The following is a 16,752-nucleotide window of genomic DNA, read 5'->3' as shown; positions in this document are numbered from 1 at the left end:
AGTACCACAATCTCTTTTGATTTATATTCTGTTCCTTTTCTAATGCAATCCAGTATCTTGTTTCCTTTTTTTTAAACGTCAGCCAAGCATTGTGTTGACAGTTTCATAGATACATTCACTATCTCTTTTCCTGGCCAGCTCACTAAACCCTCTTTTGATTCCTTGCTCCCATACAAATTACTTTACACTTACGTTGAACTGCATCTACAACTCATTGGCCCAATTATCTAAAATATCGAAGTTCTTCCGAATCTGATTTTGCTTACAATAGTCCCACTCAAGCCATAAATGTATATTAAAAATATCAAGGATTCCAATACTGATTCCTAAGGTACTCTATATATAACCTCTTTCCAGCTGGAAAGGCTCCTATTTACGGATCCCATGTGTTTGCTGTTTTTAAGCCTACATCCTATCCAGTGATATTTTTACCTTCTGTTCCATTACTCCTTATCATTAGCTATTAATTGCCAATATAGAGCATTGTAAATAGTTTTCTGAAACCCCAAATACATATTATATCAACTGCATTTCCCCTGTCTACCATGTCAGTAATGTTTTCAAAACACTCCATCAGACGGTACAGAAGCGGATTGAGGAACCTGACTGGATGACATCCGTTTTGGAGCTGGAAAAAAAATCCTTGAGTTCCTCATACCTGGCATCAGAGATGAAAGGGTTTGTGAGAGAGGCCAAAGAAGGCAGTTTATGGTGAAGAAGAGTTTAATGTTGCCTTTGCCCACCAGGATGATCCTGGAGTATTGGATTTGGCCATAGAGAGGGAAAGGTGGCTTGAGGCGGTCAAGCCAGATCTGGCGATGAACAACTGGGCCATTGATGTGCCATGTGCACTCAACTGTGCAGCCCTTGAGGTCACAAAGGTGTATTGGGAGAATGGCAGGGTGGAAGACCATGACGGATATAATGGGAATAAGGGCATCTAAAGTGGAAGCAGGGCAACTGTTTAACATGATAATGAAGGCCAGAGGAGAGGGAGTTGATGTTAGAGAGGACATTAACGATGGAGATGGGGTAATTTTTTTTTCCCAAGGACAGATAATGAGGGCAAGGAGGTTGGAAGTAAGCAGGGAGGTGTGGCTGGTGAAGGAGATAGGGAAGTGATCAAAGAAATGGCCTTGTCAGGAATTAAGATCTTGCAGGGCGAGAAAGTGTCAGAGGACCAAGGGACAGGTTGAAATGGAACATGAAGATGAAACCAATTGGGCGGGAAAAACGTGAAATGTATCCAGGTGGAGCAGCCGCACTGAGGGGATCAGACCATGTTCCCATAAAGCCCAGCATGTCGATTGACTTATTTGGCCTGAACTTACAGATGGAAAGGACCTTATTCAGGACAATATGGAGTAGGTAGTAGGAAATAGATGGGATCACGGGTGGTGGGGTGAATGGAAAGAGTGATGGGAAGGAGATTGGAAAAGTTTAGTCCTGAAGAGCAGGGTGGAGGAGATCTGTGCCAGGAGAGAAGGATGGAACTGTGACTGTGGTAAACTATCTCTCCTCATCCTTCTCAATCTGTCTGCAGCCTTTGACACGGTTGAACACAAAATCCTCCTCCAACGCCTCTCTTCTGTCGTCCAGCTGGGTGGGACTGCCCTCGCTGAGTTCCATTCCTATCTATGCAGTCGCAACCAGAGAATCACCTGCAATGGCTTCTTTTTTTGCTCCCGCACTGTTACCTCTAGAGTCCCCCAAGGATCTATCCTTGGCCCCCTCCTATTTCTCATCTACATGCAGCCTCTCGGCGACATCACCGGAAAACACAACATCAAGTTCCACATGTACGCCGATGACACCCAGCTCTACCTCACCACTACCACTTTTGACTCCTCCACAGCCTCTAATTTGTCACGCTGCTTGTCTGACATCCAGTATTGGATGTGCAGAAATTTCCTCCAATTAAATATTGGGAAGACCAGACCCCGCCATAAACTCTGTTCCCTAGCCATCGACTCCATCCCTCTCCCTGGCCACAGTCTGAGGCTGAACCAAACTGTTCACAACCTTGGCGTCCTACTTGACCCGAAGCTGAGCTCCCGACCCCATATTCTCTCCATCACCAAGACCGCTAACTACCACCTTCGTAACATCACCCATCTCCGCCCCTGCCTTAGCTCATCTACTGCTGAAACCCTCATCCATGCCTTTGTTACCTCTAGACTCCACTATTCTAATGCTCTCCTAGCCGGTCTCCCACCTTGCACCCTCTGTAAACTTGAGCTCATCCAAAACTGCTGCCCATATCATAACTCGCACCAAGTCCTATTCACCCATCACCTACATTGGCTCCCGGTCCATCAGTGCGTCGATTTAAAAATTCTCATCCTTGTTTTCAAATTCCTCCATGGCCTCGCCCCGCTCTATCTCTGTAACCTCCTCCTGCCCTACCACCCTCTGAGATATCTGTGCTCCTCCAATTCTGGCCTCTTGCGCTTCCCCGATTTTCATCGTTCCACAACTGTGCCTTCAGCTGCCTAGGCCCTAAGCTCTGGAATTCTCTCCCGAGACCTCTCTGCCTTGCTACCTCCATCTCCTCCTTTAAGACACTCCTTAAAGCCTACTTCTGTCAACTGTCCTAATATCTCCTTATGTGGCTTGGCGGGTAGGTGTAGGGCCATCCGGGAGGGACTTGGGCCTGGGATGTGTCAGGAAAGGAAATTGGTGTGGGAATAGTGCTGCTGGTTCTGGCTGGCACTGACACTTGCAGGTGTATGGTTACATAGGCATTTGGTGCCGTGCCCAATTGGCCGTTCTTTATATGTGAGGCTAGACAATCAATGCCAGCTGACTGTTTTACCTTGAAGGACATCACAGTCAAGCCCAATATTGTCCTCACCCAATGTTAAAAATGGTACACTGATCAGAAACAGCAAATCTTATTGATGTTTCCCCTCCTTGATCCAGAGATGTTTTAAATCCCTCCATGATCCCGTTCCAACTCATCTCTGCAACCTCCTCCAGCCTATATCTCCTACTGTGCCATCCAGTCTTTCAACTCTGATTTCTGTGCCAAAAGCAAAATACTGCGGATGCTGGAAATCTGAAATAAAAGCAGAAATTGCTGGAAATGCTAGCAAGTCAGGCAGCATGTGTGGAGAAAGAAACAGAGTTAACGTTTCAGGTCAAAGACCCTTCGACAGAACTTCTAGAACTTCTGACGAAGGGTCATCGACCTGAAACGTTAACACTGTTTCTTTTTCCACAGATGCTGCCTGACTTGCTGAGTATTCCCAGCAACTTCTGATCTTCTATGCCTCCCTTGGCTGTCCCTACAATTTTCCACAGTCCCACTGTCCGAAACTTTTGCCTAATCCTCTTTGCCCCTCCATTTCTCTCGCCGCCTTTAGAAATCTTTTCAAAACCCATCTTTTCAACCATACTTTCAGGCATCTTTCCTTATTCTCTCACCTTGATATTCATTCCTTTAGTCATTTTATCTAATTTTTTTCTCCTCGTTTTGCAAAACATCTTGGGTCATTGCCTAGATTAAAGATGGTACATAAATACAAGTTTTTGTTGCTAACTTTGTACTGCTGTCAGACACCTGAGTTCTACTGAATAGCTACAATTTAACTATATCTTTGTGTCCTTAGGGGGTTATTTGCCAAGTTTGCGCTGGCAGCACGGAGCCTTGCAAGCCAGATGTACATAACAAGAAATCACAGCACGTTCCCCACAATGTTCCATCCATTCATCGAGCGAGGCTCCCCTTTAGCAGTGCGACCGTGGAAAATTGGCCCTTTACTTGTTTCTTCCTTTGTTTCTCATTTGTCTCCAGTTTGTAATATTTGCTGTTCCAGATTGGCCATTTTCTGCAGTTGATACTGATTTCTGTGATGTGTCACATGGTCTCTAATTCATTCTTCCTTCATTTCCCTATAGTCTATCATCTGCACTCTATCATGTTGGAATGCAGATGGGAGTAAGACAACTGCAGGTAATCAACAGTGACAGAAATTTTACCAATTTCCTTCAAACATCGTTTTACAAGTTAACACTTTCATGCTTTCAACTTCTAACAATATTGTATTTAAATAATTTTCTCATATTACTGAAACACATGGAATATGTGGCTATACTGAAAATATTTCTAGATACCTTTCTTTAAAAATGGTGTTTTAAATTCTTTCATCATGGTCTATAGCACTGCCAGATAAAATTTAAAGATTTCAATATTGACTACATTCAGGAAAATAGGCCTTAAATTTATGACTCTCCTTACTGAATGACATTAAAATTACTTTAATTGTGAATTGAAAGCTAACAGGAACGTAGGCAGCAAACTTAGAATTCTACACACATCTTCCAAATACTGATCGTTCCTACTCCCTCTCAAACAGATATTTTGCTTTGGATACTGTTGGGGGAGATGGCTTATCAGGGGAAAGCAGCAAGAGCCAAGTTCGTGGCACCACGGGTGGCTCTGCTGCACCGGAGGGGAGGAAGAAGAGTGGCAGGGCTATAGTGATAGGGGATTCAATTCTAAGGGGAACAGATAGGCGTTTCTACGGCCGTAAACGTGACTCCAGGATGGTATGTTGCCTCCCTGGTGCTAGGGTCAAGGATGTCACGGAACGGCTGCAGGGCACTCTGGAGGGGGTGGGTGAACAGCCAGTAGTCGTGGTCCATATCGGTACCAACGACATAGGTAAAAAAAGGGATGAGGTCCTGCAAGGTGAATTCAAGGAGTTAGGAGATAAATTAAAAAGCAGGACCTCAAAGGTAGTGATCTCAGGATTACTACCAGTGCCACGTGCTAGTGAGTATAGGAACAGGAGAATAGACAGGATGAATGTGTGGCTGCAGGGATGGTGTAGGAGGGAGGGATTTAGATTCCTGGGACATTGGGACTGGTTCTGGGGAAGGTGGGACCTGTACAAGCAAGACGGGTTACACCAGAGCAGGACCGGGACCGATGTCGTCGCGGGGGTGTTTGCTAGTGCTGTTGGGGAATGTTTAAACTAGAGTGGCAGGGGAATGGGAACCTGAGCGGGGAGTCAGAAGGGAGTAAAGTTGAGAGCAGCAAGAGAGGAGAAGACCCAGGGGAAATTTACAATACAAATAGTACAAACAGTTGTTCAAGAACAAGTGAAAGGGAAAAGCGTAGAGCAGCAGAAAGAAAGTGTACTTTAGACACTACAGATAAAGTGAAAACTAGAAGGCGTAAGGCGATTAATCCAGCATCAAAGCTGAAGGTCATGCTGGGGTTTGTGGCCCAAATAAGAGTTCTATATACAAATGCACGGAGTATAAGGAATAAATTAAATGAACTACAGGTTCAAATTCAAATTGGAGGGGATGACATGATAGCTATTACAGAGACAAGGCTGCAGGATGGTCAGGATTGGGAACTAAATATACCAGGTTATTAGGTCTACAGGAGAGATAGGGAAAATGGAAGAGAGGGAGGAGTAGCCTTAGTGATTAGAGATGAAATCAATTCAATGATAAAGGAGGATATAACGAGAGGTAAGCAGCCAACAGAGACCTCATGGGTTGAATTGAGAAATAGGAAAGGATCTAAGAGTATAGTGGGAGTTGTATATAGGAGCCCTGGCAACAGCTCTGAAGTGCTAGATTGTATAAATGCAAAGATTAGACAAGTGTGTAGCAAAGGCATTAGGTCTTAATGGGGGACTTTAACCTTCACATAGATTGGGGAAAGCAGACTAGCAACTGTCAGAAAGGTAGTGAATTTCTTGAGTGTGTCTGGGATAGTTTTCTACAGCAGTATGTCCTAGAGGCAACAAGGGGGCAAGCCATACTAGATTTAGGAATGAGTAATGAACCAGATTTAGTGAACAGCTTAACTGTGTGTGAACATCTATCCAATAGCGATCATAACATGATCGAGTTCAATGTCATGTTTGAAAGGGAAAAAAGTGAATCAGCTGCTAAGATTCTGGACTTGGGTAAGGCTGACGTCAATGGGATGAGACAGAGACTGTCCACAGTAAACTGGGCAAATCTGTTAATGGGTAAAACGACTGATGACCAGTGGGAAATGTTTAAAGAAACATTTAACGAGATACAGAACCGGTTTATACCCCCGTGGAGCAAGAACTCTACTTGCCAAAAAAAAACAGCCATGGACAACTAAAGAGGTAAGGGACAGTATAATACATAAGGAAAGGGCATACAAAAAGGCAAAAAATGGCACAGATCCTGGCGAATGGGAAAGATACAAAGAACAACAAAAGGTCACAAAACAGGTAGTAAGAGCTACAAAAAGAGAGTATGAAAAGAAACTTGCAAGGGATAACAAAACCAATACGAAGAACTTTTGTAGTTATATTAGGAAAAAGAGGGTGGTCAGGAGCAGTGTTGGCCCCTTAAAAACTGAAAGTGGGGATATTGTCATTGACAATGGGGAAATGGCGGACATGTTGAATAATTACTTTGCGTCAGTATTTACAGTAGAAAAAGAGGATAGCATGCCGGAAGTCCCAAGAAAACTAATATTGAATCGGGGACAGGGACTTGATAAAATTAACATAAGTAAAGCAACAGTAATGAAGAAAATAATAACACTAAAGAGTGACAAATCCCCAGGACCAGATGGTTTCCATCCCAGGGTTTAAAGGAAGTAGGTGAGCACATTGCAAATGCCCTAACTATAATCTTTCAAAGTTTTCTAGATTCAGGAACTGTCCCTCTAGATTGGAAAACTGCACGTCACTCTGCTTTTTAAGAAAGTAGAGAGAGGGAAACCGGGGAATTATAGACCAGTTAGCCTAACATCTGTTGTGGGGAAATTGCTGGAGTCTATAATTAAGGATAGGGTGACTGAACACCTTGAGAATTTTCAGTTAATCAGGGAAAGCCAGCATGGATTTGTGAAAGGTAGGTCGTGCCTGACAAACCTGATTGAATTTTTTGAAGAGGTCACTAAAGTAGTGGACAGGGGAATGTCAATGCATGTTATTTATATGAACTTCCAGAAGGCATTTGATAAGGTCCCACATAAGAGACTGTTAGCTAAGATAGAAGTCCATGGAATCGAGGGAAAAGTACGGACTTGGTTAGGAAGTTGGCTGAGCGAAAGGCGACAGAGAGTAGGGATAATGGGTAGGTACTCACATTGGCAGGATGTGACTAGTGGAGTCCCGCAGGGATCTGTCTTGGGGTCTCAATTATTCACAATATTTATTAACGTCTTAGATGAAGGCATAGAAAGCCTCATATCTAAGTTTGCCGATGACACAAAGATTGGTGGCATTGTAAGCAGTGTAGATGGAAACATAAAATTACAAAGGGATATTGATAGATTAGGTGAATGGGCAAAACCGTGGCAGATGGAATTCAATGTGGACAAATGTGAGGTCATCCACTTTGGATCAAAAAAGGATAGAACAGGGTACTTTCTAAATGGTAAAAAGTCAAAAACAGTGGATGTCCAAAGGGACTTAGGGGTTCAGGTACAAAGATCATTGAAGTGTCATGAACAGGTGCAGAAAATAATCAGTAAGGCTCATGGAATGCTGGTCTTTATATCTAGAGGACTGGAGTACAAGGGGGCAGAAGTTATGCTGCAGCTATACATAACCCTGGTTAGACCGCACCTGGAGTACTGTGAGCAATTCTGGGCACCGCACCTTCGGAAGGACATATTGGCCTTGGAGGGAGTGCAGCGTAGGTTTACTAGAATGATATCCGGACTTCAAGGGTTAAGTTACGAGGAGAGATTACACAAATTGGGGTTGTATTCTCTGGAGTTTAGAAGGTTAAGGGGTGATCTGATCGAAGTTTATAAGATATTAAGGGGAACGGATAGGATGGATAGAGAGAAACTATTTCCACTGGTTGGGGATTCTAGGAGTAGGGGGCACAGTCTAAAAATTAGAGCCAGACCTTTCAGGAGCGAGATTAGAAAACATTTCTACACACAAAGAATGGTAGAAGTTTGGAACTCTCTTCCGCAAACGGCAATTGATACTAGCTCAATTGCTAAATTTAAATCTGAGATAGATAGCTTTTTGGCAACCAAAGGTTTTAAGGGATATTGGCCAAAGGCAGGTATATGGAGTTCGATCACAGATCAGCCATGATCTTATCAAATGGCTGAGCAGGCACGAGGGGCTGAATGGCCTACTCCTGTTCCCATGTTCCTATGTGTCCTATGTTACTTGCAGTGTCAGGCATATTTCTTAGGGGAGGGCTTCAGAACATGCCCTACTGGGAAATTTTAAATTTCACATGAAAATAATGCATTTTGATTAATTATAAAACATTTTTTCTAATTTCACATCATAGATTTTTTGTTGCCCTCCCTCCCCCAGCCCCAGCACTGGGCAGGAGCAGTGGACCCAAAGTTAGATGCTCCTGTCCAAGCCTAGAAGTGTTGAGATGGGAGCACCCCTAGTGCAGACCTGCCCCTGGCCTGGTGCTGATAGAAAGGGCAGGGAATTGAAGCTCAATTGGAGGCCTCTCAAGCCTGCAGCTACTGTTGGGCATCCAAGATCAAGACCTTCTGGCTGCTGTAGGGATCAGCATTAGACCGTTTAGACCTAAATATTTTGGGGACGTGGGGGTTGAACTTTAGAAAAATCCTGAACCTTGGAGTCCTTCATCTGTCTCCAGGACCCCCATGAATGCTCTGATTGTCAGGGCTTTGGGGGTAGATCACAACAACCTGCACAGTGGTGCCCAGCCCAGCAATCCAGGGGGCTGGGAACACCTCCTCTCACCTCATTAACATTTGTAAACAATTTTACAACACCAAGTTATAGTCCAGCAATTTTATTTTAAATTCACAAGCTTTCGGAGATTTTCTCCTTCCTCAGGCAAATGTTTCAAGATCTCCTTGAAGCCTACGCATTTATACATATTGAACAATAATACATGGTGTTTACAGACTGCCCCTGCAACTGCCCGTTGCAGTCTGTAAACACCATGTATTATTGTTCAATATGTATAAATGCGTAGGCTTCAAGGAGATCTTGAAACATTTGCCTGAGGAAGGAGAAAATCTCCGAAAGCTTGTGAATTTAAAATAAAATTGCTGGACTATAACTTGGTGTTGTAAAATTGTTTACAATTGTCAACCCCAGTCCATCACCGGCATCTCCACCTCATTAACATTGGTACAATTAGCCTGTGCCTGCTGCAGCCACCGGCCTAGCTCTACCCCATCCCAGAAATGCTCCAGAAATTCTGGGGCAAAGTAAAAATTGTGGAAACCAGGCAAAACAGGTCTACGTCCCTTTTCACATCTGTGCATCCAGTGAAACAGATGTTCCGGGGGACAAGTGCCAGGAAAAACTAACTTCACAATCCATAGATTTTAATCTAAAAATAACAGGAAAAATAAATTACATTTGGGTATATATTGAAAAGCCTGACCATTGCTTCCTTAAAAGCTATCTGAACAGCAGTCAGCAGGACTGAGAATGTTACCTTCTTGCAAGATTAATTACAAAGCTAACCCTTGCTCCTTATTGTGGGCAGGCTTTGTGATCTTCACTATTTTACCTTCTTTCCTTTCAGACCCTTTTCCCTCATCCCCCGCCCCAAATCTTTCCTTTCATAGAGGCATCTTTTCCTCCTTCACAAAGAAACTCTCTTCCCTCCTGCCCGAGCCACTCTTCACACATCCCCAGAAACACTTTCTCTCTCTCTCCATTCACTCTGTACTCCTGATTTGCTTCTGATTCTTGGTTCCAGTCCCCACCTGATGATGTTACTTTGCTCTAGGAGCAGACTCTGCTTTGAGCTGCAGATGGAAATTCCTGATTTGGCTAAATCTGCTGTGAGATCATGAACTTACACCCATAGTGTATGGCAGAGTGTTTTCTCCTACCACGAAGCAAAGGTGTCGGGAACCAGGACCGAGAGGAAGAGCATAATGGGAGGGAAATGACAGGAAGGGCAGTGATTCTCCCCCTCACCCCTCCCCTTTCCCACTCTAGGTTGGATCATGATTCACAGGCTGAGAGCCACCATTGTACAGAATGAAAAGCCACCTACTTTGGACCCCATTACAGCCCTGCTCATGGAAAGGCCAATGGGTAAATACCCTTTGGGTCAGAAAATCACGTGTTTCAGGAGAAAAATGCATGCTCTGTATACGTGTGTTACACTGGTGAAAACTCAGGGAAAAAAATTTGTGAGTTTCAGCAAATTGCTTAGAGGAGGGAGGGAAAACTGTTCAAGGGATCATTATATTTCCACACTACAACAGGGTAACCAAGAGTGACTGAGAGACACCAGTGAGTACAGCATTTGTGATGATGGGCAGTTCAGTAGATTACCTTGAACCTATTTTAGCTTGTTTCTTGTGACATCAGAGCTTAGTTGCCAATTTTTTTCTTAAAAGTTGACAGACTGAGGTCACAGCACTGATGCTACATTCTCTATTGGCAAACAGTAGATGGTGCTATTTAATCATAACTTAATTTTTGATCTCATTAAAACATGGGGTTACTCTGAGGGCAAGCTAAGCAGCATGATTCCAGTGGCTTTTGATCAATTATCCTTTATTAGAAAATAATTATAATCTTCTGTGAAAAATTAACATTCTTTTGTCTTGTCTCTTAATCAACAATGACAATAACTTGTATTTATATAGCGCCTTTAGCGCAGAAAAACATTCCAAAGCACTTTTCAGAGGCATAATCAAAACAAATGGATGCCAAACCAACGAAGGAGGTGTTAGGAAGAAGGCCAGTAGTTGAGCTAGAGATGAGTTTTAAGGAGGGTCATAAAGGAGGGCAGGGATTTGGAGAGGCAGAAGGGTTTACAACAATAACAACAACTTGCATTTATATAGCGCCTTTAACATAGTAAAATGTCCCAAGGTGCTTCAAAGGAGCGATTATCAAGCAAAATTTGACACCGAGCCACATAAGAAGATATTAGGACAGGTGGCCAAAAGCTTGGTCAAAGAGGTAGATTTTAAGGAGCATCTTAAAGGAGGAGAGAGAGATAAAGAGGCGGAGAGGTTAAGGGAGGGAATTCCAGAGCTTAGGACCTAGGCAGCTGAAGGTACAACCTCCAATGGTGGAGCGATTAAAGTCAGGGATGCGCAAGATGCAAGAATTGGAGGAGCGCAGAGATCTCGGAGGGTTGTAGGGCTGGAGGAGGTTACAGAGATAGGGAGGGGCAAGGCCATAGATGGATTTGAAAACAAGGATGAGAATTTTAAAATCAAGACGTTCCCTGACCGGGAGCCAATGTTGGTCATGAGCACAGGGGTGATGGGTGAACGGGACTTAATAAGGGATAGGTTACGAGCAGCAGAATTTACAGAGAGTTGAGAATATGGGGCCAGCCAGGAGAACATTGGAATATTTGAGTCTGGAGATCAGGTGGATGGGCTGAGGTAGGAACTGAGGCTGCAACATTACAGAGGCAGAAGTAGCAGTCTTTGTGATCGAGAGAATATGGGGTTGGTAGCTCAGCTCAGGGTAAAATAGGATGCTGAGATTGTGAACTGTCTGGTTCAGTCTGAGACAGTGGCCAGGGAGGGGGATGGAGTCGATGGCAAGGGTACAGATTTTGAGGTGGGATACAAAATAAATGCATTTTCTGTTTCTCATATTTGTATTGTTTATTAATGAAGCTTTTAAAAAAAAAGTGTTTACCTAATATGTGGAGTCATTCTCTTTCTCTAATGTTTGAATTGAGAATTGTATGACTAGATTTAGGCTTATCGAAACACACCTTGTCTGGACCTTCAAGTACTAGACATGGTCCTGTTTGATCAACACTATTAGAGTTATTGCTGGATGTTCATCTGAATCTGAGTAAACCCAATCAACGTGAATTCAAGTCCAGTTGGATGTTTGTAATGGCTAGAGGTGGACTTGGACACATGTAGCCAGCTGAGTTTTGTTCAGCTCTAGACTACTTAACATAGAGGTAGTGGGTTAAACAAAATTATTATTTACTATAGAAATAATCTATATGTAATCTATAGTAAGCTGTGGTAAAAGGTTATACGTCTAAAAAAGAGATGTGAATCTAAGTTTTAATCCTGATTCGCTCAATCTGCTGGGAGCTGGATACTGTAGTCCAATTATGTTTTAATTAATAAATTGAGCACTTTGTTAGTAGACTTGGCAACTGCAATCCCAAACCCCCAAGCAAATGCCTAACCCAGGAAGTTCACGTTAAATCAGGCAATAGTGCACTAGAATAACAATGTGCAATCATTATTTCACAACATATCCTGTGACGGGCATGTCACATCTTACTCATTCAGGTTAGAAAATTGAAACCTGAGGGCTTGGGTGGTGCTGTGAGTTAGTACATCATCCTTTCACCTCTGGGACGTGGGATTGAAACCAACACAAACTGTTGGAATGAGTCTGCCCTTAGTCCCAGTTGTAAGAGTCCAACATGAAATAAGTTGAGACAATCTTAACCTACCCTTTAGTGGGTGGCCTCAATGTTGGGATGGGCACTAACATGTTATGTACAAATAAAATTGAGCTCTTTCACGCATAAAATTTCACTTGTGGTAAATACCTGCCCTCTGATGATTCTGACAGAGAGGGTGAGTGACAATCTGACATGCAATTCCTCTTTGAGCATTGATTAAGAATATATTGATAATATTTCATGTTATTGCTCATACCTATAAATTCACATCAATTTAATGAAGAGACTTCCCTAAACAAACTCTGTGAAACACTTTGGTAGGAAACTCCAGTCTATTGGAACCCTTTTTCCAATTCATGATTCTAATTTGCTTTTGAAACTTCTATAGGAGGCGAGCTATATTACATAAACTTCATTTTCCCCCTTTTCTCACTTCCTCCATCAATCTAATAGCTTTTAAAACCCCAGCAAGGTATTTTCTAACCATGACTTCTTGGCTCAGTTGGTTGCATTCTCACTTCTGAATCAGAATGTTATTGGATCAAGCCTCAATCCAGGACTTGAGCACATAATCTAGGCTGATACTTCAGCATCGTACCGAGGGAGCATTTCATTGTCAAAGGATGAGATATGAAACCAAAGCCCTGTCTGCCTGTTCCAGTGACTCAGGTGGATATTAGAAATCCCAAGACACTATTTAAAGAAGATCAGGAACTTTTCCCATTGTTCCTGCCCAATATTTCTTCCTCAGCCAATGACACAAAAACAAATTAATTCATCATTCATTTAATTTTTGTTTCTAGGACCTGGTTGTATGTAAAATGGCTGCTGCCTTTCCCTACATAAGAGTGACTATAATTTATGAAGTGCTTTGAAACATTTCTGAGAAGTGTGGTAAATGTGAGTTTTTTCTTTTTTGATTTATCTTGTTTTCTCCCCTGCTGTTTCAACCTTGGTAGTGTCCTGTACCAAGAGGCTTTAGACCTTCACCTAAGTTTCTCACTTAAACAAATATGTCAGGTTCCACATGCAGAGTCATGGCACAGTTTTCAGAATGACCACAGCCCCACATTTTCAGGTGCAAGCTTACAATGGGAGTGAATTTCCTCAGGGCTGCTTACGTTCCACTGCCGTAACTTCAGAGGAAGTTCAGTGGCAACTCCATAAATGGGGTTGCTGTCAAATTTCTGCTGAAGTTATGGTGGCGGAGTGGGAGAAGCCCTGAAGAAATTCACCCCCCAAATTGTTTTGTGGAATGGTGCAGATGTATATTTTTACACTCTGCTATCACTGCCTCTGAGCGATGACACAGGGGCATCATGTACCCAACCATTTTTGTGAGAAATCACTGAAGCTTATAGCAAATGCTGAAATACTCAGACCTGTGCTTGAATTGCCCGGTGCATAATACAACAGCAAACAAGTTTTGCTAAATAACTAAGTAAGTGTATTTAGAAGACATGGGTACAGCATCATGCAAGAGAATTTTTGTTATCTCGGATGATTCTGAGGCAGTAACACAATACACACAACACCTTAGAGCAGCTTAAGCTGCTATGGGTATAGTGACATACAAATTGTTAGTTAGGTTCAGAAATCCTCACTATACCAAAGTTAATCATCAACAAATCCATGAAACTTATAAAACTTGAAATTCAGTCAAAAATATTAGATCTGACATGTACAGGTATAAAAGAAGCAATGAGAATTTTTTTTAGAATTCTATATATACAATTGTAAACAATTTTACAACACCAAGTTATAGTCCAGCAATTTTATTTTAAATTCACAAGCTTTCGGAGGCTTCCTCCTTCCTCACCTGTTGTAAAATTGTTTACAATTGTCAACCCTAGTCCATCACCGGCATCTCCACATCATGGCTACCATCTATATATACAGGCATAACACAAACCAGATGAAGAATAAAGTTGCCTCTACTCTGCCATGGTAGGGATAATTTTAGGAGTGATAATTTTAAGAGCACATCAGAAATTTAGGCATATGCTGCCAATGATTTTATGACTATTAATTTTTTTCCACTTACCAAAAATTAGGAGATTGTATGATGCCATGTGATAAATTCTAATAAGCCAGAACACAGTGACGAGGGTTTTCTATTTTAATCTTAGAGTTTTGCTGAATTTGCAAAGGTTATAAGTTGAATTAGTTCCAAGAACTTGGTTAAGAGGCTCCACAGACATGAATTCACAATATAAAGCCAATTCTGATTTGGCAGATTGATGTCTAAGGTCTTCATAACAAGTATGCTAAACACAAATCACCAGTGGATTTGGAATGTGATGCTACGTGTGTGGATGGGGAAGGTGGAGGTTTTGATTATATTGTTGGAAGATTGTCAAGCAAATCCAGCAATGCCTGGCCACTCTACAATATATTCTTCAATGTACTACAAGTTTGCTTTAATATTCTTGGGATATGGGCATCGCTAGCAAGGCCAGTATTTATTGCCCAGCCCTAGTTGCCCTGGAGAAGGCGGTGGTGAGCTGCCTTCTTGAACTGCTGCAGTCCAGATGGTGAAGGTACTCCCACAATGCTGTTAGGGATTTCCAGAATTTTGATCGAACGACATTGAAGGAATAGCGATATATGTTCAAGTCGGGATGACTTGGAGAGTAACTTAGAGGTGATGGTTTCCCATGCACCTGCTGTCCTTGTTCTTCCAGGTGGTGCAGGTCATGGGTTTTAGGAGGAGGTCTTCCCAAGTGTTCCATAATATTGCATCCTTATCTTCAAATCCCCCCATGGCTTTGTCCATCCCTATCTCTGTCATTTCTTCCAGCCACATGTCCCTGCACATGCTTTCAATCCTCCTACACTGATCTACTTCTCATTCCCTACTCCTTTTGTTCCACCACCGGCAAGCATCCAGTCCTTCAGCCATCTTGCCCCCTCCCAATGCTCCGCTTTGCCAACTCCCTCCCTGCTTTCAAGAATTCCTAAAACCCTCCCCTTTGACTGTGTTCTTGCTGCTTCCAGTACCTACTTCCCACTTTCCTTCCCTTTCTTGGTGTTGACTCAATAGCTACTGCCCTATATAGCATTTAAGGGGGTAAAAATTCTGGGATATGCACTCCTGCAACTTCTGGCGGAATTTTTGCCCCATGACTACATTCTGTGTCTTATACATAACAGTTGGCTGGGAATTTGTTTAACACTGAATTACAAACTTAAAGTTCTAGAGATGTATTAAAGTGCTCAAGCTCTGGTCTTGCATCTTATGATGCCACCAAAACTCTTTGTTTGTGTTGCAGCATTGTAATATAGACCCAGTCAACTGTCGTTACATGTATCCAGATAGGGCACTTAAGATTGTAAAACAGTTTGTGGAGCATGCTATGAGGATGCAGAGAATTCCAGCATTAGACGAATAGCTAGAGTGTGATGACAGGTGGTATAAATTAAATGTTTTAAGCTGTCATTAAAATTAACACTTGCACGTTGATATGTTAGTATTGCTGGGCTATAAAGTGAGTGGTAATGGATTACAATCAGCTATTATCCTTTAAGGGGAATGGTTGCCATTTTGAAAAGGGAACATTAATCTCTTAGTTCTGGAAAAGTCAAGTGGGGTAATTTTGACTTTGGGTGATAATGTAAAACAGGCGACAGTGAATCGGCAGCCTGATTTACAACTCCTCTGATTTTGATTTCCATTGAAGTCAATGGAAATAAAAATCGGGAGTGATGTAAAACGGATTGCCGATTTGCTATCGCGTATTTTACAATATCGCACAAAGTTAAAATTACCTCCAAGCGTATTACTCATTGTGCTTCATGATAATGTCACTTATAATTGGCAGGAGTCAGTGAAAATAACATTTTGACAATGGAAATGGTGCCATTGCGTAATAAAGCTCAAGCTAACAATTTGACAGGCTTCTAGATGAAGCTCTACATTACTAGTTTGAGTTGCCCAGCATTTGCTTGAGGTGGAGTCTTGTAAAATTAATTCCCTGTTTAATTCCATCAAGATCCCATTGTACAGTGAGAGTTCACCCCTTCATACCTGTTGATCCAAACAGTTTGATTTCTCTTTTCACAAAGAGCTACAACAGAGAAAATAGAGATTTGAATAAATGATTCTCATTTCAATCATGTGGCTTAGTCAGTTCAATCTGGTGTTGGATAGGGGCCAGTTATAAACAAACTCAAAATTTGCACATTACTAACATTACTGTAGCCACAATTCAAGTGCAAAATTAAATTGGCAAGTGCTGATAGACACTAATGAGTCGCTGTGGTCTCTTGGAGCTTGTTTGATTGCCTCTGGCGTTTTGAGAGGAATTTTCCAGAGGTTTCATTGCTTGGTCTCAGGTTTTTTGTTCTTTTTTTGCCCCTCCCAGGAGATTGCATAACAGAGCGGGGGTGGGGGGGGGAGGGATAAGTTAATGG

The sequence above is a fragment of the Heptranchias perlo genome, chromosome 5, assembly GCF_035084215.1.
Source record: "Heptranchias perlo isolate sHepPer1 chromosome 5, sHepPer1.hap1, whole genome shotgun sequence".
In the NCBI taxonomy this organism is placed as follows: domain Eukaryota; kingdom Metazoa; phylum Chordata; class Chondrichthyes; order Hexanchiformes; family Hexanchidae; genus Heptranchias; species Heptranchias perlo.
The sequence above is the reverse complement of the archived record's forward strand: the minus strand, read 5'-3'. Positions refer to the sequence as shown.